General features: G+C 41.7%; 1 protein-coding gene across 1 annotated transcript in view; it reads left to right on the plus strand.

The window, feature by feature from the left end:
- LOC128653175 (smoothelin-like protein 2) overlaps nucleotides 1-25,535 on the plus strand; it is a 180,617-nt gene that overhangs the window by 95,433 nt on the left and 59,649 nt on the right. The gene's annotated exons all lie outside the window — the stretch shown is intronic.

Raw genomic sequence — 25,535 nt, forward strand, 5'->3', positions numbered from 1 at the left:
TCCTCCCTTTGAACTGATGCACTCAATTATTATCAAATTATTATCCTAGAAAGTGCATTTCTTGTTAGCAATTTCTTCAGATAGTAGAGTTTCTGAGTTATCAGCTTTAACTTGTGATTCTCCATTTTTAGTTTTTCACAAAGATAAAGTTGTGCTTCATACTAAATATGATTTTGTTTCTAAGGTAATTTCTTTGGAAAATATTAATCAGGAAATTGTTGATCCTTCTGTTTCCAGATCCTGCTAATGCTAAGGAACGTCTTTTACATAATCTTGATGTAGTCAGTAGCTTGAAGATACAACTTCAATGCTCTAAGGAGTAGAGACAACCTTCCAGCTGTTTTTTTCATTACTCTAGAACTCGTGAAGGGCAGAAGGTTACCACAGTAGCTTTAGCTTTTTGTCTCAAACAGTTAATTCACTAGGCTTACTTGGTGGCAGGAAAGTCACCCCCTAAGCGTATCACAGCCCATTCTACTAGATCAGTTGCATAATCCTGGGCTTTCAAAAATTATGCAAAGCTTTAACATGGTGTGCTCTGCATACTTTTTCAAAATGCTACCGCTTTGATGTTTTTACTTTCCCGAAAGTAGTTTTTGGTAGAAAAGTCCTTCAGGCCACAGTGTCTGATAAATCAGAACTGCCAGAAAAATGTCCCAGCCTTTCCGTAACATGTACTGTCTGCTTGGGTACAAAAAAACAAAATTCATGCTTAACTGATAAATTTTCTTTTGGAATTATGATAGTCCATAGGCCCTGCCGTCTTAATTATTTGGGCGACCATTCTAATTTGCCCTATAGTCCCTGCTTTCTCTTGTTAAGTGTGTTCAGTCCACGGGTCATCCATTACTTATGGGATATATTCTCCTCCCCAACAGGAAGTTGCAAGAGGATCACCCAAGCAGAGCTGCTATATAGCTCCTCCCCTCACATGTCATATCCAGTCATTCTCTTGCAACCCTCAACAAAGAAGGAGGTCGCGGGAGGAGTTGGAGTTTTTACTTAATTATTCTTCAATCAAAAGTTTGTTATTTTAAATGGCACCGGAGTGTGCTGTTTTTTCTATCTCAAGCAGTATTTGGAAGAAGAAACTGCCTGCGTTTTCTATGATCTTAGCCGGCGTAACTAAGATCCACTGGCTGTTCTCGACATTCTGAGGAGTGGGGTAACTTCAGAACATGGGAATAGCATGCGGGGTCCACCGCAAATGAGGTATGTGCAGTACAATATTTTCTGGGAATGGAATTGACTAAGAAAATACTGCTGTTACCCATATGATGTAAGTACAGCCTTAAATGCAGTAGTAGTGACTGGTATCAGGCTGATAAATGTATGCACAGTAGAGTTATTTTCTAGGGACTAGAATTTGACTGTGAAAATACTGTTAATAATGAAATAATGCTTAAGCCTTATCTGCAGTGGTAGCGACTGGTTGCAGGCTTAGTTATAACTTTGCATGACTTTTAAAGAAGTTTATTTTCAAACAGTTTACTGGCATGTTATTCGTTTTGTGAGGTACTTTGGTGATAAATCCTTTGGGCATGAATTTTTTTCCACATGGCTAACGTATATTTCTGCATAGAAACCGTTATATCAGGTCTCCCACTGTTGTAAATGAGCGGGAGGGGCCTCTTTTTAGCGCCTTGTTGCGCAGTTAAAATTCTAGCACAGTCTTCCTGCTTCTTCCTCCTTGATCCAGGACGTCTCTAGAGAGCTCAGGGGTCTTCAAAATTCATTTTTTGAGGGAGGTAATCAGTCACAGCAGACCTGTGACAGTGTGTTAGACTGTGATAAAAACGTTTTATATTAATTTGATATCCGTTTTTTTGGGTACTGAGGGGTTAGTCATCCGGTTACTAATGGGTGCAATCCTCTGCTAATTAATACATTTAAAGAATTGTTGACTATAACTGAATTATTCTTTAGTTACTCAACTGTGTTTTTTAAAAGCGCTGCAGCGTTTTTTATATTGCTTGCAAACTTATTGAAAGTATTTTCCAAGCTTGCTAGCTTCATTGCTAGTCTGTTTAAACATGTCTGATACAGAGGAATCTGCTTGTTCATTATGTTTAAAAGCCGTTGTGGAGCCCAATAGAAATATGTGTACCAATTGTATTGATGTTACTTTGAAAAATCAATCTGTACCGCTTAAAAAATTATCACCAGACAACGAGGGGGCAGTTATGCCGTCTAACTCTCCTCACGTGTCAGTACCTTCGTCTCCCGCTCGGGAGGTGCGTGAGATTGAGGCGCCAAGTACATCAAGGCCCTTACAAATCACTTTACATGATATGGCTAATGTTATGAAAGAAGTATTATACAATATGCCAGAGTTAAGAGGCAAGCGCAACAGTTCTGGGTTAAGGACAGAGCGCGCCGATGACACGAGAGCCATGTCTGATACTGCGTCACAATTTGCAGAACATGAGGACGGAGAGCTTCATTCTGTGGGTGACTGTTCTGATTCGGGGAGACCGGATTCAGAAATTTCAAATTTTAAATTTAAGCTTGAGAACCTCCGCGTGTTGCTAGGGGAGGTGTTAGCGGCTCTGAATGATTGTGACACGGTGGCAATCCCAGAGAAATTATGTAAGCTGGATAAATACTACGCGGTACCGGTGTGTACTGACGTTTTTCCTATACCAAAGAGGCTTACAGAGATTATTAGTAAGGAGTGGGATAGACCCGGTGTGCCTTTTTCCCCTCCTCCGATATTTAGAAAAATGTTCCCTATAGACGCCACCACACGAGACTTATGGCAGACGGTCCCTAAGGTGGAGGGAGCAGTTTCTACTTTAGCCAAGCGTACCACTATCCCGGTGGAGGATAGCTGTGCTTTCTCAGATCCAATGGATAAAAAATTAGAGGGTTATCTTAAGAAAATGTTTATTCAACAAGGTTTTATATTACAGCCTCTTGCATGCATTGCGCCTGTCACTGCTGCAGCGGCATTCTGGTTTGAGTCTCTGGAAGAGGCGATTCGCACAGCACCATTGGATGTGTCTCTGAGCAAGATTAGAACCCTTAAGCTGGCTAATGCGTTTGTTACGGATGCCGTAGTGCATTTAACCAAACTTATGGCTAAAAATTCCGGATTCACCATACAGGCGCGCAGAGCGCTTTGGCTTAAATCCTGGTCAGCAGATGTAACTTCTAAGTCTAAATTACTAAACATTCCTTTCAAAGGGCAGACCTTATTCGGGCCCGGCTTGAAGGAAATTATTGCTGACATTACTGGAGGTAAGGGCCACACCCTTCCTCAGGACAGGGCCAAATCGAAGGCCAAACAGTCTAATTTTCGTGCCTTTCGTAATTTAAAGGCAGGAGCAGCATCAACTTCCTCCGCTCCAAAACAGGAAGGAACTACTGCTCGTTACAGACAGGGTTGGAAAGGCAACCAGTCATGGAGCAAGGGCAAGCAGGCCAGAAAGCCTACTTCCACCCCTATGACAGCATGAAGTCGGGGCCCCCTTTCCGGAGACGGATCTAGTGGGGGGCAGACTCTCTCTCTTCGCCCAGGCTTGGGCAAGAGATGTACAGGATCCCTGGACGCTGGAGATTATATCTCAGGGATACCTTCTGGATTTCAAGACTTCTCCTCCACAAGGGAGGTTTCATCTGTCAAGGTTATCAACAAACCTAGTAAAGAAAGAGGCATTTCTACAATGTGTACAAGACCTCTTAGTGATGGGAGTGATCCACCCAGTTCCGCAGACGGAACAGGGGCAAGGGTTTTATTCAAATCTGTTTGTGGTTCCCAAGAAAGAGGGAACCTTCAGACCAATCTTAGATTTAAAAATCTTAAACAAATTCCTAAGGGTTCCATCGTTCAAGATGGAAACCATTCGGTCCATCCTACCCATGATCCAAGAGGGTCAATATATGACCACAGTGGATTTAAAGGATGCCTACCTTCACATACCGATTCACAAAGATCATTATCGGTACCTAAGGTTTGCCTTTCTAGACAGGCATTACCAGTTTGTAGCGCTTCCCTTCGGGTTGGCTACGGCCCCGAGAATTTTTACAAAGGTTCTGGGCTCTCTTCTGGCGGTACTAAGACCACGAGGCATAGCGGTGGCTCCGTACCTAGACGACATTCTGATACAAGCGTCAAGTTTTCAAAATGCAAAGTCTCATACAGAGATAGTTCTAGCATTTCTGAGGTCGCATGGGTGGAAAGTGAACGTGGAAAAGAGTTCTCTGTTCCCACTCACAAGGGTCCCTTTTCTAGGGACTCTTATAGATTCTGTAGAGATGAAGATTTACCTGACGGAGTCCAGGCTATCAAAACTTCTCAATGCTTGCCGTGTCCTTCACTCCATTCCAAGCCCATCAGTAGCTCAGTGCATGGAAGTGATCGGCTTAATGGTCGCGGCGATGGACATAGTGCCATTTGTGTGCCTACATCTCAGACCGCTGCAACTATGCATGCTAAGTCAATGGAAAGGGGATTACTCAGATCTGTCCCCTTTGCTAAATCTGGACCAGGAGACCAGAGCTTCTCTTCTCTGGTGGTTATCTCGGGTTCATCTGTCCAAAGGAATGTCCTTTCGCAGACCAGATTGGACGATTGTGACAACAGATGCCAGCCTACTAGGCTGGGGAGCAGTCTGGAACTCCCTGAAGGCTCAGGGATCGTGGACTCAGGAGGAGAAACTCCTCCCAATAAACATTCTAGAATTAAGGGCAATATTCAATGCTCTTCTAGCTTGGCCTCAGTTGGCAACACTGAGGTTCATCAGATTTCAGTCGGACAACATCACGACTGTGGCTTACATCAATCATCAAGGGGGAACCAGGAGTTCCCTAGCGATGTTGGAAGTCTTGAAGATAATTCGCTGGGCAGAGTCTCACTCTTGCAACCTGTCAGCGATCTACATCCCAGGCGTGGAGAACTGGGAGGCGGATTTTTAAAGTCGCCAGACTTTTCATCCGGGGGAGTGGGAACTTCACCCGGAGGTATTTGCCCAACTAATTCTTCGTTGGGGCAAACCGGATCTGGATCTCATGGCATCTCGCCAGAACGCCAAGCTTCCTTGTTACGGATCCAGGTCCAGGGACCCGGGAGCGGTGCTGGTAGATGCACTAGCAGCCCCTTGGGTTTTCAACATAGCTTATGTGTTTCCACCTTTTCCGTTGCTTCCTCGACTGATTGCCAGGATCAAACAGGAGAGAGCATCGGTGATTCTGATAGCGCCTGCGTGGCCACGCAGGACCTGGTATGCAGACCTGGTGGACATGTCGTCCTGTCCACCATGGTCTCTACCCCTGAGGCAGGACCTTCTAATTCAGGGTCCTTTCAACCATCCAAACCTAATTTCTCTGAGGTTGACTGCTTGGAAATTGAACGCTTGATTTTATCAAAGCGTGGGTTTTCGGATTCGGTTATTGATACATTAATACAGGCTCGGAAACCTGTTACCAGAAGAATTTACCACAAGATATGGCGTAAATATTTATATTGGTGTGAATCCAAGAGTTACTCATGGAGTAAGGTTAGGATTCCTAGGATATTGTCTTTTCTACAAGAGGGTTTAGAAAAGGGCTTATCCGCTAGTTCACTAAAGGGACAGATTTCTGCTCTGTCTATTCTTTTACACAAGCGTCTGGCAGAGAATCCAGACGTCCAGGCTTTTTGTCAGGCTTTGGCTAGGATTAAGCCTGTGTTTAAAGCTGTTGCTCCTCCGTGGAGCTTAAACTTGGTTCTTAAAGTTCTCCAGGGTGTTCCGTTTGAACCCCTTCATTCCATTGCTATTAAGCTTTTATCTTGGAAAGTTCTGTTTTTGATGGCTATTTCCTCGGCTCGAAGAGTCTCTGAGTTATCTGCCTTACATTGTGATTCTCCTTATCTGATCTTTCATTCAGACAAGGTAGTCCTGCGTACTAAACCTGGCTTTTTACCTAAGGTTGTTTCTAACAAGAATATCAATCAAGAGATTGTTGTTCTATCCTTATGTCCTAATCCTTCTTCAAAGAAAGAACGTCTTTTGCATAATCTAGACGTGGTCCGTGCTCTGAAGTTCTACTTACAGGCAACTAAAGATTTTCGACAAACTTCTTCTCTGTTTGTCGTTTACTCTGGACAGAGGAGAGGTCAAAAGGCTTCGGCTACCTCTCTCTCTTTTTGGCTTCGTAGCATAATACGCTTAGCCTATGAGACTGCTGGACAGCAGCCTCCTGAAAGAATTACAGCTCATTCCACTAGAGCTGTGGCTTCCACCTGGGCCTTTAAGAATGAGGCCTCTGTTGAACAGATTTGCAAGGCTGCAACTTGGTCTTCACTTCATACTTTTTCCAAATTTTACAAATTTGACACTTTTGCTTCTTCGGAGGCTGTTTTTGGGGGAGAGGTTCTACAGGCAGTGTTTCCTTCTGTTTAATGTTCCTGCCTTGTCCCTCCCATCATCCGTGTACTTTAGCTTTGGTATTGGTATCCCATAAGTAATGGATGACCCGTGGACTGAACACACTTAACAAGAGAAAACATAATTTATGCTTACCTGATAAATTTATTTCTCTTGTAGTGTGTTCAGTCCATGGCCCGCCCTGTCTATTTGAGGCAGGTTCTAAATTTTAAATTATAACTCTAGTCACCACTGCACCCTATAGTTTCTCCTTTCTCGTCTTGTTTCGGTCGAATGACTGGATATGACATGTGAGGGGAGGAGCTATATAGCAGCTCTGCTTGGGTGATCCTCTTGCAACTTCCTGTTGGGGAGGAGAATATATCCCATAAGTAATGGATGACCCGTGGACTGAACACACTACAAGAGAAATAAATTTATCAGGTAAGCATAAATTATGTTTTTGTGTTTCCTGCCAATCTGTTTCCTATTCTCTGCTAGGTTATGTGTTAAACTGAGGACAGGTGGGAGGGAATTTAAGCTCTTGTGTGTGTTCTTGTTCTAATCATCTCAACCTGCTAACTCTAAAAGGGACAATAAACACTAAATACATTTTAAAAGCATAGTATTGAGGTTATTCCCCACCTCACTCTAGTCATGGGTGCTGCCATGTTGAAATCTATCTTAAACTAAATTTAAGTACTGATGTGCTTGCACATGTGCAGTAACTCTTCTTCAGATAGCTGCAGATAACCTAGGCTCCATAATGGCAACACCCATGCTTAGAGGGAGGTACATGAAATATATTTAGTGCTTAGGGTCCCTTTAATATCAGATTTGCCATATATTTTCACAACCGCTATAAAATAACAAAAATATTTAATATTTTAAATTCTGCATTGTTCTCTGCACTTGGTGACAAAACAAACTCACTGTTTCTTGTTTCTCCTGCAAACTATTTGATTGTAATAATTTTACTACAAATACAAAATAAATACAAAAAGGAACATTTTAGTGCAAATATTACATACTTCCATTTGTTAGAGCATGTGATTTTTTTATAGTACTGATCATAGGTTAACTATTTGATAAAAGGGACAGTCTACTTTTAAATTTGTATTGTTTAAAAATATAGACAATCCCTGTATTACCCATTCCCTAGTTTTGCACAGCCAATATTAATATACTTTTTACCTCTGTGATTACCTTGTATCGAAGCCTCTTCTGATAGGTCCCTTAACACATGGTTATTTATTTATTGACTTGTGCTGTGTCCTGCACAAGTCCACAGTAGAAAGCACAATGTTCTGTATATGGCACACATGAATTAGCAGTCTCCTGTTGTAAAAAACATGTGATAAGAGGCTGTCTGTAGTGGTTTAGAAACGGGCATTATCCTTCTTTTTAGACAATAAAAAAATTGGAATAGACTGTCCCTTTAAGCCCTGGCTTAATAAATTCAACTTTGTATTCTTTGTTTCTCTATGGAATTCCAGTACTGTAAATGTAATCAAACTGTGCCCTTACATAATAATCTTCTTTTTTTTTTTTTACTGTAATTTGAAAGACCATAAAATACAGTAGAATTGCATAAGAATAACTGCATAATAAAGACAATGCATTAGTGATAACTCTGAAGTAAATTTAGAATTTTGTCAGAAAAAAACCCCCTGCTTTTTATTTAAAATTAAATGAGCTGGTTCCTTGTATCATGTGAGAGCCACGGGCCAATCACAGATTAATGTAATTATTCACTATGAACTCTTGCACATGCTCAGTAGGAGGTGGTGCCCCAAAAGAGTGCATATAAAACAATAGGAATTGGAAAGTCTCTTAATATTGCATTCTTTATCTGAATCATGAAAGTTTTATTTTGACTTTAGTGATTCTCTAATATTAATGTGTGTTTAATTGTATCAGTTGAGTGCTACTTGTGCAAATTGATCAAATACATTTGCTCATCTCTGGAACCACTGCAGATAGACAGGATACTAGCAGATTTTAAAGGGACATACAAGTGCAAAAAGAGAATATTCCAATGTGTTAGTGCATTTTATTATTGCACTATGACTGTGTTTAATTCCTGTTGTTTGCATATAATGCATAGTTAAAAGCCACTCCAGTGCAACAATTCACTACTGGGACCTAACTGTTCATATGTGTGTAGCCACCAATCAGCAGCCAGCTCCTAGTTGTGCCTTGCTGCTCCTGAACCAACAAAGGATATGCTTTTCAACAAAGGATGATTTTATTACAAGATCCAAGTTGGTAACAGGAGTGCATTGAATAGTCTCTTAAAATCGAATGCTCTGTCCGAAACCGCAAACATTTAATGTTGACTTTAATGCCCCTTTAAGTCTAAAAAATTCTAAACTGAAACTATGTACTCATCTGTTGAAACTAAAGTCTCAAACATGGTACAAAACTCTAATTACCTGAAATGTGTTTGCACTTTGTAACAAAATACTTAACACCTTGTTGAGCTGGTTTCCTGATACAAAGGAACAGCTTCCGCCAGTCTGCCCTTTTATATGCACCAAAAATCACAGAGAAAATTTCAAAACATTAGTCTCAACAATAAAAACCAGATTTTCTGGATATTTACAATGCAGTTATCTCACTGTTGCAGTGTGTTATAAGGAAGAGCAAGTGATACTTTTGGCCTGGATGTACGGACAATGCTTCCTAATGGCACATCAAAAGGACTTGATGTTTGTTTATTTTTTCCTAAAAGAAATAGATAAGGAAATAGGGTTTATTCTGAATAAAGTGTAGGAAATCCCTCTGACTGATTCACAGATGGAAAGATATGAGCAGTGATCACTCTTTGGTGTTGATTATATACATATACTGGGGAAAAACATATCAAATCTTAGTGTTTGTTTTATGTACACTATATTTATCCAACCAAATCCATTTCATTACAACGTTATCATAGCATCTTCCTGCTGTGTGTACGGCAGTAATTGTTTTTTTGGTCCCCTAGAAAAACTTTAAAGGGACATGAAACATTTTGAGCTAAATCACGCATTGTTTAAAAAACAAATGCAGTATATTTTTATTTTTTGCCCAATTTCCTGTCATTCAAGCTCTACAAATTGAGGGCCAGATTACAAGTGGAGCGCTAATTTATTGCGTGCCCACAAACCGGCAGATTCGCCCGTTTATGAGCGTGCAATAAATAACTAGCCATTACAAGTGGATTTGGTTTTTTTTTAAAAAAAAAAAAGTGCCCCAATTGGCCCCAAATTAAAGTATAGTTTAATTTTTTTATTTAAAAAAATTATCCTTTAGTTTATAATAAAAAAAAAAAAAAAAAAAAAAAAAAGTTGGTGTCTGTGGGGAGTTTAGGAGAAAAAAAACGTTACTGAAAAGTGCCATGGGAACTGGTTGTTCCCTGTAAATATATACTGTATGTATATATTCATATACATATATAATTATATATGCTTCCCATTGCTGAACAACTTACCCCATTCGCTGCGCTAGTTCTCATGCTTTGTCTGACAGCATGAGAATGAGGCTCCCATTGGAACCTATGGGTGAGCGCAATATTTCTCTTGTAAGGTGTATCCAGTCCACGGGTTCATCCATTAATTTTGGGATATTCTCCTTCCCAACAGGAAGTTGCAAGAGGACACCCATAGCAGAGCTGTCTATATAGCTCATCCCCTAACCCCCACCTCCAGTCATTCTCTTGCAACTCTCGACAATATAGGAAGTATCAAAAGATATGTGGTGACTTAGTGTAGTGTTACCTTCAATCAAGAGTTTGTTATTTTTAAACGGTACCGGCATTGTACTGTTTTACTCTCAGGCAGAAATTAGAAGAAGAATTCTGCCTGGAGGTTGATGATCTTAGCGGTTTGTAACTAAGGTCCGTTGCTGTTCTCACACATAACTGAGGAGTATGGGAAAACTTCAGTTGGGGGAACGGTCTGCAGATTACCTGCTTTGAGGTATGTTCAGTATTTTTATTTCTAGAGAGATGAATAAGTTCTAGAAAATGCTGACAGAGCAGTGATTTAACGACTGGGATCATGCTTACAAAACAGGGTAATACTCATGTTTATACTCATATTACTTAGTGACAAAACGTTTACATGTTGCATAAATAGGACGTTTTTTCTCTGAGGGAGATAAGTCTTTATTTGGGGCCTAGTTTTCCACATGGCTAGTCAGATACTCCTAGGAGTATTTTCTTAAGGCCCCTCTGACATCCAGTACGTGGTGGGAGGGGCCTATTTTCGCGCTCTAGATGCGCAGTTTTTATTCAGACTGAGACATCCAGCTTCCCTAGAGGAGTCTTCTCTAAATCGTATTTGAGGGCAGGTAGGAGCCTCAGCAGAGCTGTTGCAAGGTGCTCAACTGTTTTTTACCGGTGGTTGACGTTTTTTAGATCCAGTTTGGGGACTAAGGGGTTAATCATCCATTTGCAAGTGGGTGCAATGTTGCTTTAGTCCTTACACACACTGTAAAAATTTCGAAGACTTTGCTATATTTTTACACTGTTTTGCAGTTTAAGTGCTAGTTTTTTTTCTCTTAAAGGCACATTAACGTTTTTGTTTAATTGCTGTTTCACCTTTATTAAAGTGTTTTCCAAGCTTGCTTGTCTCATTACTAGTCTGTTAAACATGTCTGACATAGAGGAAACTCCTTGTTCAATATGTTTGGAAGCCATTGTGGAACCCCCTCTTAGAACATTATAGTTCCAGAGAAATTGTGTAAGATGGACAAATACTTTGCAGTGCCTGTTTACACTGATGTTTTTCCAGTCCCTAAGAGGTTTTCGGAAATTATTACTAAGGAATGGGATAGACCAGGTGTACCATTCTCTCACCCTCCTGCTTTTAAAAAGATGTTTCCCATAGATGCCGCCATACGGGACTCGTGGCAGACGGTCCCTAAGGTGGAGGGAGCAGTCTCTACCCTAGCTAAGCGTACAACTATCCCCGTCGAGGACAGTTGTGCTTTCCTAGATCCTATGGATAAAAAATTGGAGGGTCTCCTTAAGAAAATTTTTTTATACATCAAGGTTTTATTCTCCAGCCTCTTGCATGCATTGCCCCAGTTACTGCTGCAGCGGGTTTTTGGTTCGAGTCTCTTGAGGAGGCTCTACAGGTGGAGACCCCATTAGATGATATTTTAGACAGGATTAAAGCTCCTTAAATTAGCTAATTCCTTTATTTCTGACGCCATTTTTCATTTAACCAAGCTAACGGCTAAGAATTCAGGTTTTGCCATTCTGGCGCGTAGGGCGCTATGGCTTAAGTCCTGGTCAGCAGACGTTACTTCAAAGTCTAAGCTTCTTAACATCCCTTTCAAAGGACAGACCCTATTCGGGCCTGGCCTGAAGGAGGATCATCTCTGATATTACCGGAGGAAAAGGTCACGCCCTTCCTCAGGATAGGTCCAATAAATTAAGGGCCAAACAGAATCATTTTCGTTCCTTTCGAAACTTCAAGAGTGGCGCAGCTACAGCTTCTTCTAATGCAAAACAAGAGGGAAATTTCGCCCAGTCCAAACCAGTCTGGAGACCTAACCAGACTTGGAACAAGGGGAAGCAGGCCAAGAAACCTGCTGCTGCCTCTAAGACAGCATGAAGGAGTAGCCCCTGATCCGGGACCGGATCTAGTCGGGGGCAGACTTTCTCTCTTCGCCCAGGCTTGGGCAAGAGACGTCCCAGGGATATCTTCTGGAATTCAAGGGTTCATCTCCAAAGGGGAGATTTCATCTCTCACAACTATCTGTAAACCAGATAAAGAGAGAGGCATTCTTACGTTGCGTTCAAGACCTACTGGTTATGGGAGTGATCCACCCAGTTCCGAGGGAGGAACAGGGGCTGGGTTTCTATTCAAACCTGTTTATAGTTCCCAAAAAAAGAGGGAACTTTCAGACCTATCTTGGATCTCAAGATCCTAAACAAATTTCTCAGGGTCCCATCCTTCAAGATGGAGACAATCCGAACCATCCTCCCTATGATCCAGTTGGGTCAATATATGACTACCATGGACTTGAAGGATGCTTATCTCCACATTCCGATTCACAGAGATCATCAGTTCCTCAGGTTCGCCTTCCTAGACAGGCATTACCAGTTTGTGGCTCTTCCCTTTGGGTTATCCACAGCACCAAGAATCTTTACAAAGGTTCTAGGGTCCCTTCTGGCGGTACTAAGGCCGCGGGGCATAGCGGTAGCCCCTTACCTAGACAACATTCTGATTCAGGCGTCGACTTTTCAAATCGCCAAGTCCCATACGGACATTGTTCTGGCCTTTCTGAGGTCTCACGGGTGGAAAGTGAACATAGAAAAGAGTTCTCTCTCTCCTCTCACAATAGTTTCCTTCCTAGGAACTCTGATAGATTCAGTAGAAATTAAAATTTTTCTGACAGAGGTCAGGATATCAAAGCTTCTAACTTCCTGCCTGCTCTTCATTCCACTTCCGTCAGTGGCTCAGTGTATGGAAATGATCGGCCTAATGGTAGCGGCAATGGACATAGTTCCGTTTGCCCGCCTACATCTCAGACCACTGCAACTTTGCATGCTCAACCAGTGGAATGGGGACTACACAGATTTGTCTCCTCTGTTAAATCTGGATCAAGAGACCAGGGATTCTCTTCTCTGGTGGTTATCTCGGGTCCATCTGTCCAGGGGAATGAGTTTATAGTGACGACAGATGCCATCCTTCTGGGCTGGGGTGCAGTCTGGAACTCCCTGAAGGCTCAGGGTTCGTGGACTCAGGAGGAAGCCCTCCTTCCGATAAACATTCTGGAACTAAGAGCGATATTCAATGCTCTTCAGGCTTGGCCTCAACTAGCTGCGGCCAGGTTCATCAGATTTCAGTCAGACAATATCACGACTGTAGCCTATTTCAACCATCAGGGGGGAACAAGGAGTCCCCTGGCAATGATGGAGGTAATTCTATGGGCAGAGGTTCACTCTTGCCATCTCTCAGCTATCCATATCCCAGGAGTAGAGAACTGGGAGGCGGATTTTCTAAGTCGGCAGACTTTTCATCCGGGGAGTGGGAGCTCCATCCGGAGTTATTTGCCCAGCTGATTCAACTATGGGGCAAACCAGAACTGGATCTGATGGCGTCTCGTCAGAACGCCAAGCTTCCTTGTTACGGGTCCAGGTCAAGGGATCCCCAGGCAGCGCTGATAGATGCTCTAGCAGTGCCCTGGTCCTTCAGCCTGACTTATGTGTTTCCACCGTTTCCTCTCCTCCCTCGCCTGATTGCCAAGATCAAGCAGGAGAGAGCTTCTGTGATTTTGATAGCGCCTGCGTGGCAACGCCGGACTTGGTATGCGGATCTGGTGGACATGTCATCCTCTCCACCATGGACTCTGCCGCTGAGGCAGGACCTTCTACTCCAAGGTCCATTCAAACATCTAAATCTAATTTCTCTGCGCCTGACTGTTTGGAGATTGAATGCTTGATTTTATCAAAACGTGGTTTCTCCGAGTCGGGCATTGATACCTTGATTCAGGCTCGAAAGCCTGTCACCAGGAAAATCTATCATAAGATATGGTGTAAATATCTTCATTGGTGTGAATCCAAGGGTTACTCGTGGAGTAAGGTTAGGATTCCTAGGATACTATCTTTTCTCCAAGAAGGATTGGAAAAGGGATTATCAGCTAGTTCCTTAAAGGGACAGATTTCTGCTCGGTCTATTCTTTTGCACAAGCGCCTGGCTGATGTTCCAGACGTTCAGGCGTTTTGTCAGGCTTTGGTTAGAATCAGGCCTGTGTTTAAACCTGTTGCTCCGCCATGGAGTTTAAATTTAGTTCTTAAAGTTCTTCAAGGGGTTCTGTTTGAACCCTTGCATTCCATAGATATCAAGCTTTTATCTTGGAAAGTTCTGTTCTTGGTAGCTATCTCTTCGGCTCGAAGAGTTTCAGAGTTATCTGCCTTGCAGTGTGATTCCCCTTATCTGATCTTCCATGCAGATAAGGTAGTTTTGTGTACCAAACCTGGGTTTCTTCCTAAGGTAGTATCTAATAGGAATATCAATCAGGAAATTGTTGTTCCGTCACTGTGTCCTAATCCTTCTTCAAAGAAGGAACGTCTGTTACACAATCTTGACGTGGTTCGTGCTTTAAAGTTTTATTTGCAAGCTACTAAGGATTTTCGGCAAACATCTGCATTGTTTGTTGTCTACTCTGGAAAGAGGAGAGGCCAAAAGGCTTCAGCAACTTCTCTTTCTTTTTGGCTGAGAAGCATAATCTGTTTAGTTTATGAGACTGCTGGCCAGCAGCCTCCTGAAAGAATTACAGCTCATTCTACTAGAGCGGTAGCTTCCACATCGGCTTTTAAACATGAGGCCTCTGTTGAACAGATTTGTAAGGCGGCGACTTGGTCTTCGCTCCATACTTTTTCTAAATTCTACAAATTTGATACTTTTGCTTCCTCGGAGGCTATTTTTGGGAGACAGGTCTTACAGGCAGTGGTACCTGCCTTGTCCCTCCCTTCATCCGTGTCCTAAAGCTTTGGTATTGGTATCCCACAAGTAATGGATGAACCCGTGGACTGGATACACCTTACAAGAGAAAACAAAATTTATGCTTACCTGATAAATTTATTTCTCTTGTGGTGTATCCAGTCCACGGCCCGCCCTGTCACTTTAAGGCAGGTGTTTTTATTTTTTAAACTACAGTCACCACTGCACCCTATAGTTTCTCCTTTTTCTTACTTGTCTTCGGTCGAATGACTGGAGGTGGGGGTTAGGGGAGGAGCTATATAGACAGCTCTGCTGTGGGTGTCCTCTTGCAACGTCCTGTTGGGAAGGAGAATATCCCAAAAGTAATGGATGAACCCGTGGACTGGATACACCACAAGAGAGAAATTTATCAGGTAAGCATAAATTTTGTTTTTCATGCAATGCAAACATGAGGTTGCACCTCACTTGCGTGCACTGGTATTACTAAGTTGAATGCAAATATCACTTTAGCAGAAGCTCCGCAGTGACTTAGATACAGCTAATTATAGAGGTAAAAAGTATATTAATATAAGTGTTGTTTATGCAAACTATGGAATGGGTAATAAAGGGATTGTCTTTTTTTTTTAAAACAATAACAATTTTCAAGTAGACTGTCCCTTAAAGATTAAGGGGTTCAGTTAGTAAAAACAAATGTTTCAAATACAAAATTTCTCTCTTTTGCCCTCCACTTGGAGTTGAGTTAGTCATTTTGCCTTATGTTTGCATAGTACCACAGTATTCATATGTTCAATATAGGTGGAGGTTTCAACAGGCAAAATCAACTATGCCAAATGACAAAATAAAGGCAAAGGAGCTATTTGCAAACAATGTAATACACTTCAGTAAATAAAATGGATCGTAAATGGGAGAAAATTTCATAGAACAATGTCCCTTAAACCTCTGCTAAGGAGGAGAAACTGTCCATGAGTCAATCATCACCAACAGTTGCAGAACGCAGCTGTGCCACTGCCACTGCTGATTAGGTCACCAGTCATTTCCACTCTAGACCAGCAGTTTTCTGTGCCCCCGGAGCAGTATATTAACTATGCATTTAAAGGGACAGTAAACCTAAAAAATAATGTTATATAATTCTGCACATAGTGCAGAATTATATAACATTATTTTACTGCTATAGTTATTAAACCCTTTTTTCCCTTTTAATATTTAAAAAACATACCGCTTTTACAGACCCGCTCTCTACTCTCTGCTGAGCGGGTCTGGTTTTTTTAGTCAGCGCATCGGGCCAGCTGTATAGTCACAGCCCGGCCCGACCGCTCCATAAGACTAAGTGCAGCTCGCTCCTGCTCTGTCTGACAGCAGGAGCGAGCTTCACTTAATGCTATGGTGCGGTCGGGCCGTGCTGTGACTATACAGCTGGCCCGATGCGCTGACTAAAAAAAATAGACCCGCTCAGCAGAGAGCAGAGAGCGGGTCTGTAAAAGCGGTATGTTTTTTAAATATTAAAAGAGAAAAAAGGGTTTAATAACTATAGCAGTAAAATAATGTTATATAATTCTGCACTATGTGCAGAATTATATAACATTATTTTTTAGGTTTACTGTCCCTTTAACCCCTTTGCAGGAATTAAACACATGGACTTCCAGTGTTGTTCGCGCTAATATTGTAAACATTAGACATTTTTATTTTTATTCATATATTCATGGCCCATATATAGAGATAGCAAAAGCTCTGTTTATTCCAAGAAAATTGATTGTGGCAAGAGGTCACAATTTAAGACTAGAGGAAAGAAGTTTTCTCACTGTAAGAGCAATCAAATTGTGGAACTCTTTACCTAAGGAGGTAGCAAATGCCAATACCTTAGAAACATTTAAAAATTGTTTAGAAACATTTCTGGCTAGAAACAGAATTCAGGGATATGATTGCTTGTGTTAAATTGGTCACCTTTTGTAATGGGATTAGTTTAACCCCTTAACGTCCGATGACATATGTGGTACGTCCTCTTGAAAAAAAATACAGTTAACGACCGAGGACGTACCCCATACCCTGTACGTCGTCGGTCTTCGAAAGCGGTTGAAGGGATCCTGATCGCTTCCAGCTGCTTTCCTGGTATTGCAGTGATGCCTCAATATTGAGGCATCCTGCAATAACTCATCTTAGCCATCCGATGCACTCTGTGGCCCTCTCTGCACCGGACATCGATGGCTGTAATCATTGGTGGGTGGGAGCCGAGACGGGACGGGGGGCAGACATCGATGGGTGCCTGCCGTAAGAGGGGGGTGGGATCATTGGCGAGCACGGACGCGCTCGTGTGCATGGGGGCAGCGGGCGGGTGAGTGCACGGGGTGGGAGCGGGTGGGAACCGCTACACTACTGAAAAATGTAATTGTAATAAGTGGGAGAAAGGGGGGAGGGAATGGGTAAATAAAAGATCTAAGGGATCTGGCAGGGGGTGGGGTTGGTCTGGGGGGGGGGAGCTACACTACAGAAAGAAGAAAAAAAAACAATTTTTTTGTAAACTGGGTACTGGCAGACAGCTGCCAGTACCCAAGATGGCTCCCAATAAGGTAGAGGGGGAGGGTTAGAGAGCAGTTTGAAGCGGGGTCAGGGAGGTTGGGGGCTAAGGGGGGATCCTACACAGCAATATATGTAAATATGCTTAAAAAAAACTTTTATTTTAGTACTGGCAGACTTTCTGCCAGTACTTAAGATGGCGGGGACAATTGTGGGGTGAGGGAGGGAAGAGAGCTGTTTTGGAGGGATCAGGGGGTGTAATGTGTCAGGTGGGAGGCTGATCTCTACACTAAAGCTAAAATGAACCCTGCAAGCTCCCTAATTAACCCCTTCACTGCTAGACATAATACACGTGTGATGCGCAGCAGCATTTAGCGGCCTTCTAATTACCAAAAAGCAACGCCAAAGCCATATATGTCTGCTGTTTCTGAACAAAGGGGACCCCAGAGAAGCATTTACAACCATTTATGCCATACTTGCACAAGTTGTTTGTAAATAATTTCAGTGAGAAACCCAAAGTTTGTGAAAAAATTTGTGAAAAAGTGAACGATTTTTTTTTTATTTGATCACATTTGGCAGTGAAATGGTGGCAATAAATATACCAAAATGGGCCTAGACCAATACTTGTCTACTGCACTACATTGAAGCTAAAATTTAACCCTGGAAGCTCCCTACATGCTCCTTAATTAGCCCCTTCACTGCTGGGCATAATACACATGTGGTGCACAGTGGCATTTAGCGGCCTTCTAATTACCAAAAAGCAACGCCAAAGCCATATATGTCTGCTATTTCTGAACAAAGGGGATCCCAGAGAAGCATTTACAACCATTTATGCCATAATTGCACAAGTTGTTTGTAAATAATTTCAGTGAGAAACATAAAGTTTGTGAAAAAGTGAACGATTTTTTTTATTTGATCGCATTTCACGGTGAAATGGTGGCATGAAATATATCAAAATGGGCCTAGATCAATACTTTGGGATGTCTTCTAAAAAAAAATATATACATGTCAAGGGATATTCAGGGATTCCTGAATGATATCAGTGTCCCAATGTAACTAGCACTAATTTTGAAAAAAGTGGTTTGGAAATAGCAAAGTGCTACTTGTATTTATTGCCCTATAACTTGCAAAGAACATGTTAACATTGGGTATTTCTAAACTCAGGACAAAATTTAGAAACTATTTAGTGTGGGTGTTTTTTGGTGGTTGTAGATGAGTAACAGATTTTGGGGGTCAAAATTAGAAAAAGGGGTTTTTTTTTTTTCAATTTTTCCTCATATTTTATATAATTTTTATAGTAAATTATAAGATATGATGAAAATAATGGTATCTTTAGAAAGTGCATTTAATGGCGAGAAAACGGTATATATAATGTGTGGGTACAGTCAATGATTAAGAGGAAAATTACAGCTAAACACAAACACCGCAAAAATAGCGTTGGTCCCAAACGGACAGAAAATGGAAAAGTGCTGTGGTCATTAAGGGGTTAAGCTCGACAGGAGATTTTTTGTAAGTATATTAAGATTTGTATAGGATGAGCTCGATGGACTTCAACCTCATCTACTATTTTACTATATATATATATATATATATATATATATATATACACAGTATCTCACAAAAGTGAGTACACCCCTCACATTTTTGTAAATATTTTATTATATCTTTTCATGTGACAACACTGAATAAATGACACTTTGCTACAATGTAAAGTAGTGAGTGTACAGCCTGTATGACAGTGTAAATTTGCTGTCCCCTCAAAATAACTCAACACACAGCCATTAATGTCTAAACCATTGCCAACAAAAGTGAGTACACCCCTAAGTAGAAATGTCCAAATTGGGCCCAAAGTGTCAATATTTTGTGTGGCCACCATTGTTTCCCAGCACTGTCTTAACCCTCTTGGGCATGGAGTTCACCAGAGCTTCACAGGTTGCCACTGGAGTCCTCTTCCATGACGACATCACAGAGCTGTTTGATGTTGGAGACCTTGTGTTCCCATACCTTCAGTTTGAGGATGCCCCACAGATGCTTAATAGGGTGTAGGTCTGGAGACATGCTTGGCCAGTCCATCGCCTTTACCCTCAGCTTCTTTTGCAAGGCAGTGGTCGTCTTGGAGGTGTGTTTGCGGTCGTTATCATGTTGGGATACTGCCCTGCGGCCCAGTCTCTGAAGGGAGGGGATCATATTCTGCTTCAGTATGTCACAGTACATGTTGGCATTCATGGTTCCCTCAATGAACTGTAGCTCCCCAGTGCCGGCAGCACTCATGCAGGCCCAGACCATGACACTTCCACCACCATGCTTGACTGTAGGCAAGACACACTTGTCTTTGTACTCCTCACCTGGTTGCCGCCACACACACTTGACACCATCTGAACCAAATAAGTTTATCTTGGTCTCATCGGACCACAGGATATGGTTCCAGTAATCCATGTCCTCAGTCTGCTTGTCTTCAGCAAACTGTTTGCAGGCTTTCTTGTGCATCATCTTTAGAAGAGGCTTCCTTCTGGGATGAAAGCCATACAGACTAATTTGATGCAGTGTGTGACGTATGGTCTGAGCACTGACAGGCTGACCCCCACCCCTTCAGCCTCTGCAGCAATGCTGGCAGCACTCATACGTCTATTTCCCAAAGACAATCTCTAGATAGGACGCTGAGCATGTTCACTCAACTTTTTTGGTCGACCATGGCGAGGCCTTTTCTGAGTGGAACCTTTTCTGTGAAACCACTGTATGATCTTGCCCACCATGCTGCAGCTCAGTTTCAGGGTCTTGGCAATCTTCTTATAGCCTAGGCCATCTTTATGTAGAGCAACAATTCTTTTTTTCAGATCCTCAGAGAGTTCTTTGCCATGAGGTGCCATGTTGAACTTCTAGTGACCAGTTTGAGAACGTGTAAGAGCGATGACTCCAAATTTAACACACCTGCTCCCCATTCACACCTGAGAGCTTGTAACACTAGCGAGTCACCTGACACCAGGGACGGAAAATGGCTAATTGGGCCCAATTTGCACATTTCCACTTAGGGATGTACGCACTTTTTGTTGCCAACGGTTTAGACCAGAGGCATAACTAGAAACCACAGGACCCAGGTGCAAGAATCTAAAAAGCTGCAATCTTTTCCTTCTTATTATGAGGAGAGTCCATGGCTTCATTCATTACTTGTGGGAAATACAGAACCTGGCCACCAGGAGGAGGCAAAGACACACCAGCCAAAGGCTTAAATACCTCCCCCACTTCCCTTATACCCCAGTCATTCTTTGCCTTTCGTCACAGAAGGTTGGCAGAGAAGTGTCAGAAGATACAGAGTAGTTCCTTATGGAGGGTAGTACCCTTCGGAATGGGACTAGAGTTTTTAGTAGTCTTGTCAGCCTCTCAGTGAGAGCATTGACGAATGTTAGGGTCTGAAGATGCAGGGAGAGTCTTTCTGTGAAACTATCCAGACTCGTATTAACAGCTCCTAAGCAATCGGTGTTGACGAGTTTCACTGCCTGCTTCTATCACTCAAGTCCATGTCAGGAGCGATGCTACAAGACTGTCAAACTTGAGAGGCTGTGTGCCAGTTCCATGGCAGAGATTCCGGTAAGATCGTTTCATTATATCCAATTTATCCATTTTATACACATATGATAACGCAAGAAGACAGGGTCACAGTGTGACTCCTTTATCTGTATGGAATCATGGGTTAATATCTCCGGAAAGGGATTATTGAACAGGGGGGGATTTATCGCATAATTTACTTTGTTTTATGCTGCGACATGTGTGAGATGAGGCTCAGGCAAATGTTCAAATGTACAGGTTTTTACTTTAGTTTTTGGTTAGCTGCGCAGCCTATTAGGTTTGGCATGCTTTTTCCTGTTACAGGGGTGGTCCTGCATGTCACACCATGTGACCATGTGTGGTCACACTGATTTTCTCTTTCCTGACAGTGCTGTTTACTGGAGACAAATCTGTTTCTCTGTGGGGCCTGGGTCATAGGAGGTGGTGAGTGCCCCAGCCATTGGTGGTATAAAGGTGCCATCTATCTTTTTCTATAGTCCATCTTACAAGCGCAAGTCTTTACCTAAATCTAATACCTGTCTATATTGTGAGGAGGCTTACAGTATATCCGCCTGCTCAATTATGTTCCACATGCCTTGATAAAGTATTTTTTATCTAATAAAACAAATATGTTTAGTACCACTGAGCTGTCCACCTCTGAGGAGTCTCCGTCCTGTGAGGTGCCTTCCCTGTTGTCATCTCTTATTACACATGCAGCTTCCCATTGCACTGCTAATCCTCCTTCTGGAGGGCCCTCTTACCGCCAGATTTTACTGAACAGCTACAAACGGCAGTATCTGCGGCCTTCAGTGTTTTACCTTGCCCAGCTAAGCGAAAGGTCAAATATTGCTATCCTTCCCAGGGGTCATCTACTAACTTATTGGATTTATCTGATACAAGATTATCCAATGATGACGCCTCTCCACGCTAAACACACTACTATCCCGCTTGAGGATAGTTCCTCGTTCAAAGAGCCAGTGGATAAAAGCTATAAACTCTGTTGAGAAACATGTTTCAGCACACTGGATATTTATTTCAACCGGCTGCTGTGGTGGCTGGAGCCGCCACCTATTGGTGCAACTCTTTATCTGAAGTTGATCGAGGTGGAAGGCCCCCTTGACACGATTCAGGAAAGAATTAAGGCCTTGAGGGTCAAAAATTATTTTATTTGTGATGCAAATATGCAGATTATTCCCTGAATGCCAAGGTGTCAGGTTTTTCAGTACTAGCACGTAGGGCACTCTGGCTGAAGTCTTGGTCTGCGGACATGACTTTAAAATCTAGACTTCATTCCCTACCATTTAAGGGGAAGATTCTTTTTGGTCAAGACCTGGACTCAATCATATCCACGGTCACTGGAGGCAAGGGTGCCTTTTTACCGCAGGATAAGAAGAAAAAACCTAAGGGACAAGGTCCTAATTTTCATCCCTTTTGTTCGCATAAACCCCAACGGCAGCAGCCCTCCGCAAAGCCTGATCAGCCCAAGGGAACTTGAAGAGAGAGACACAGTCTTGGAATAAATCCAAGCAGAACAAGAAGCCCGCCGAGTCAAAGTTGGCATGATGGGGCGGCCCCCGATCCGTCTCTGGACTAAGTGGGGGCAGACTCTCTTTTTGAATGCTTGGCTGGGGGATCCTTGGGTCCTGGAGGTCATCGCTCAGGAGTACAGCATAGGTTTTAGATCTCATCCACCCAGAGGCAGATTCCTCTTGTCAAACCTGTCTTCAAGTCCAGAAAAAATGAGAGGCCTTTCTAGGGTGTGTGAGGGATCTCTCCTCCCTGGGAGTAATTGTACCGATACATCTAGCAGAAAGAGGTCTGGGTTACTACTCAAACCTTTTTGTGGTTCCAAAGAAGGAGGGAACTTTTCGCTCGATTCTGAACCTAAAGTGCTTAAACAAGTTCCTTTCGGTCCCATCGTTCAAGATGGAGATAAGGCCCATTCTGCCCTTAGTTCAGGAAGGACAGTTCATGACTACGGTAGACTTGAAGGATGCTTACCTTCACGTTCCAATCCACAAGGAACATTTACAAGTTCCTGAGATTTGCATTCCTGGACCAGTACTTCCAGTTTGTTGCACTTCCATTTGGGCTAGATACTGCCCCAAGAGTCTTTACGAAGGTTCTGGGGGTTTTGCTTGCTGTGGCGAGAACCAGAGGGATAGCAGTGGCGCCTTACTTAGATGACATCCTGATTCAGGCACCATCCTGTTGACTGACAGAGGACCATTCAAAAGCTCTTCTATTTCTTCTTCGATCTCATGGATGGAAGATAAACTTAGAAAAGAGTTCTCTTGTACCCAGTACCAGGGTGGAATTCCTGGGTACGATAATAGACTCCATATCCATAAGGATATTTCTTACAGATCAGAGACGTTACAAGCTAACATCCAATTGTCTTGCCCTACTGACCTCCTTAAGGCCTTCTGTGGCCCAGTGTATGGAGGTAATTGGACTCATGGTGTCCAGCATAGACATCATTCTATTCACCAGATTCCATCTTGGGCCTCTTCAGCTGTGCATGCTGAGCCAGTGGAACAGCCAATCGGAATTAAGATAGGAAAAATCTGATTGGTTGATTGAATCAGCCATTCGGATTGAAGTTCAATCCGATTGGATGAGCCAATAGAATGCGAGGTCAAGAGTATGGCTCCGCGTCGGCTGGATAGAAGATGGCTCGGCTCCGCTCCGGAAGGATGAAGATAGAAGATGCCGCCTGGATGAAGATGTCTGCCGGTCCGGATGTCCTTCTGTCCCATCGGTGGCCGGCTGGCTGAAGACGGCTCAAGGTAGGGTGATCTTCAGGGGGGTAGTGTTAGGTTTTTTTAAGGGGGTATCGGGTGGGTTTTAGAGTAGGGGTGTGTGGGTGGTGGGTTGTTATGTTGGGGGGAGGATTGTATTTTTTTTTACAGGTAAAAGAGCTGATTACTTTGGGGCAATGCCCTGCAAAAAGCCCTTTTAAGGGCTGGTAAAAGAGCTGATTACTTTGTAATTTAGTTTAGGGTAGGGAATTTTATTATTTTGGGGGGCTTTTTTATTTTATTAGGGGGCTTAGATTAGGTGTAATTAGATTAAAATTCTTGTAATATTTTTTTATTTTTTGTAATGTAGTGTTTGTTTTTTTTGTATTTTAGTTTAGATTATTGTAGTTAATTAATGTATTTATTGATAGTGTAGTGTTAGGTGTATTTGTAACTTAGGTTAGGATTTATTTTACAGGTAATTTTGTAATTATTTTAACTAGATAGCTATTAAATAGTTATTAACTATTTAATAGCTATTGTATCTAGTTAAAATAAATACAAAGTTGCCTGTAAAATAAATATAAATCCTAAAATAGCTACAACGTAACTATTAGTTATATTGTAGCTATATTAGGGTTTATTTTATAGGTAAGTATTTATTTTTAAATAGGAATAATTTATTTAATTATAGTAAATTTATTTAGTTTTATTTAAATTATATTTAACTTAGGGGGGGTTAGGGTTAGACTTAGGTTTAGGGTTTAATAACTTTATTATAGTAGCGGCGACGTTGGGGGCGGCAGATTAGGGGTTAATAATTGTAGGTAGGTGGCGGCGACGTTGGGGGGGGGGGCAGATTAGGGGTAAATAAAATTTATTATAGTGTTTGCGAGGCGGGAGTGCGGCGGTTATGGGGTTAATACATTTATTATAGTGGCGGCAATGTCCGGTCGGCAGATTAGGGTTTAATAAGTGTAGTTGGGTTGTACCATGTGATTTCTGCCATTAGGGTGCTGGGTTTTTGAGTGCTGAAGAGGCTGATAAATGTATTTATTTTTAAAATATGTTGGGGCTGCCAGTCTAGAGTCTATGTACCTTTTTTTTTTTTTTTTTGTCTTTTTTTTTTTTTTTTAAGCAAAAAAACCCCAAAAAACATCTGTGAATCTTTTTTCTTATTTGCTTATGACTTGCACGTCATCTTCTGCAACCTGTTAATATAGTTATTTTCCTTCTCTATGATATGCTGACTTAATCACATGGAACGTTTACATGACCTACTTACTGGTGCCGCAAGCTATTACATTTTTTTTATTTTTTTCCATATTTAGCTTACATTACTTTGTTTCTTTCAAACATATGAGTATAGGAAAAAAGCTGTCAGACTGTCATTTCTTCTTGCTCACAAATATTATGGTTTATAATTTCTCATTCCAGCAAACTTTTAAAAAAGCATTGAATTTGAAACAAACACACGAACCTTTTACATTCAACTATTCTCCAATGACTGCTCCCATTAATTATTCTTAAATATTATATGAAATGACACATTTGTAAAACTGATACTGCTGAGAAGCAATTTGTTTATTACAGGTTACGCATGCATTTGGTATGTTTTTGTTTTTTATTATTAAAATGATAATGAATGTACAGTTGACCTAACTAAGAAAAATTAACCTGCTTATCAGTATGTAACCTATTTTTTTTAGCACAAATATTTAATTTAATTTTTTGTTTTTTATTTTTCATAAAATTTAAGAGCCTGTCAGCCAATCAATGTTTTGCCTATTTTATATATATTTATTATTTAATTTTAAAAATACTTGTTTGGCTTCTTAGTTTGAAGTTGTTTCTTTGGTCTTGACCCACTCTTTTCTATGCTTGGGAAGATGAGAGGAAAGATTTAACTTCCACCTATGAAGGGACAACTCATTGATATATTTATTTTCAATTGG

The sequence above is a fragment of the Bombina bombina genome, chromosome 3 (genome assembly GCF_027579735.1).
Source record: "Bombina bombina isolate aBomBom1 chromosome 3, aBomBom1.pri, whole genome shotgun sequence".
NCBI classification, from domain to species: Eukaryota; Metazoa; Chordata; class Amphibia; order Anura; family Bombinatoridae; genus Bombina; species Bombina bombina.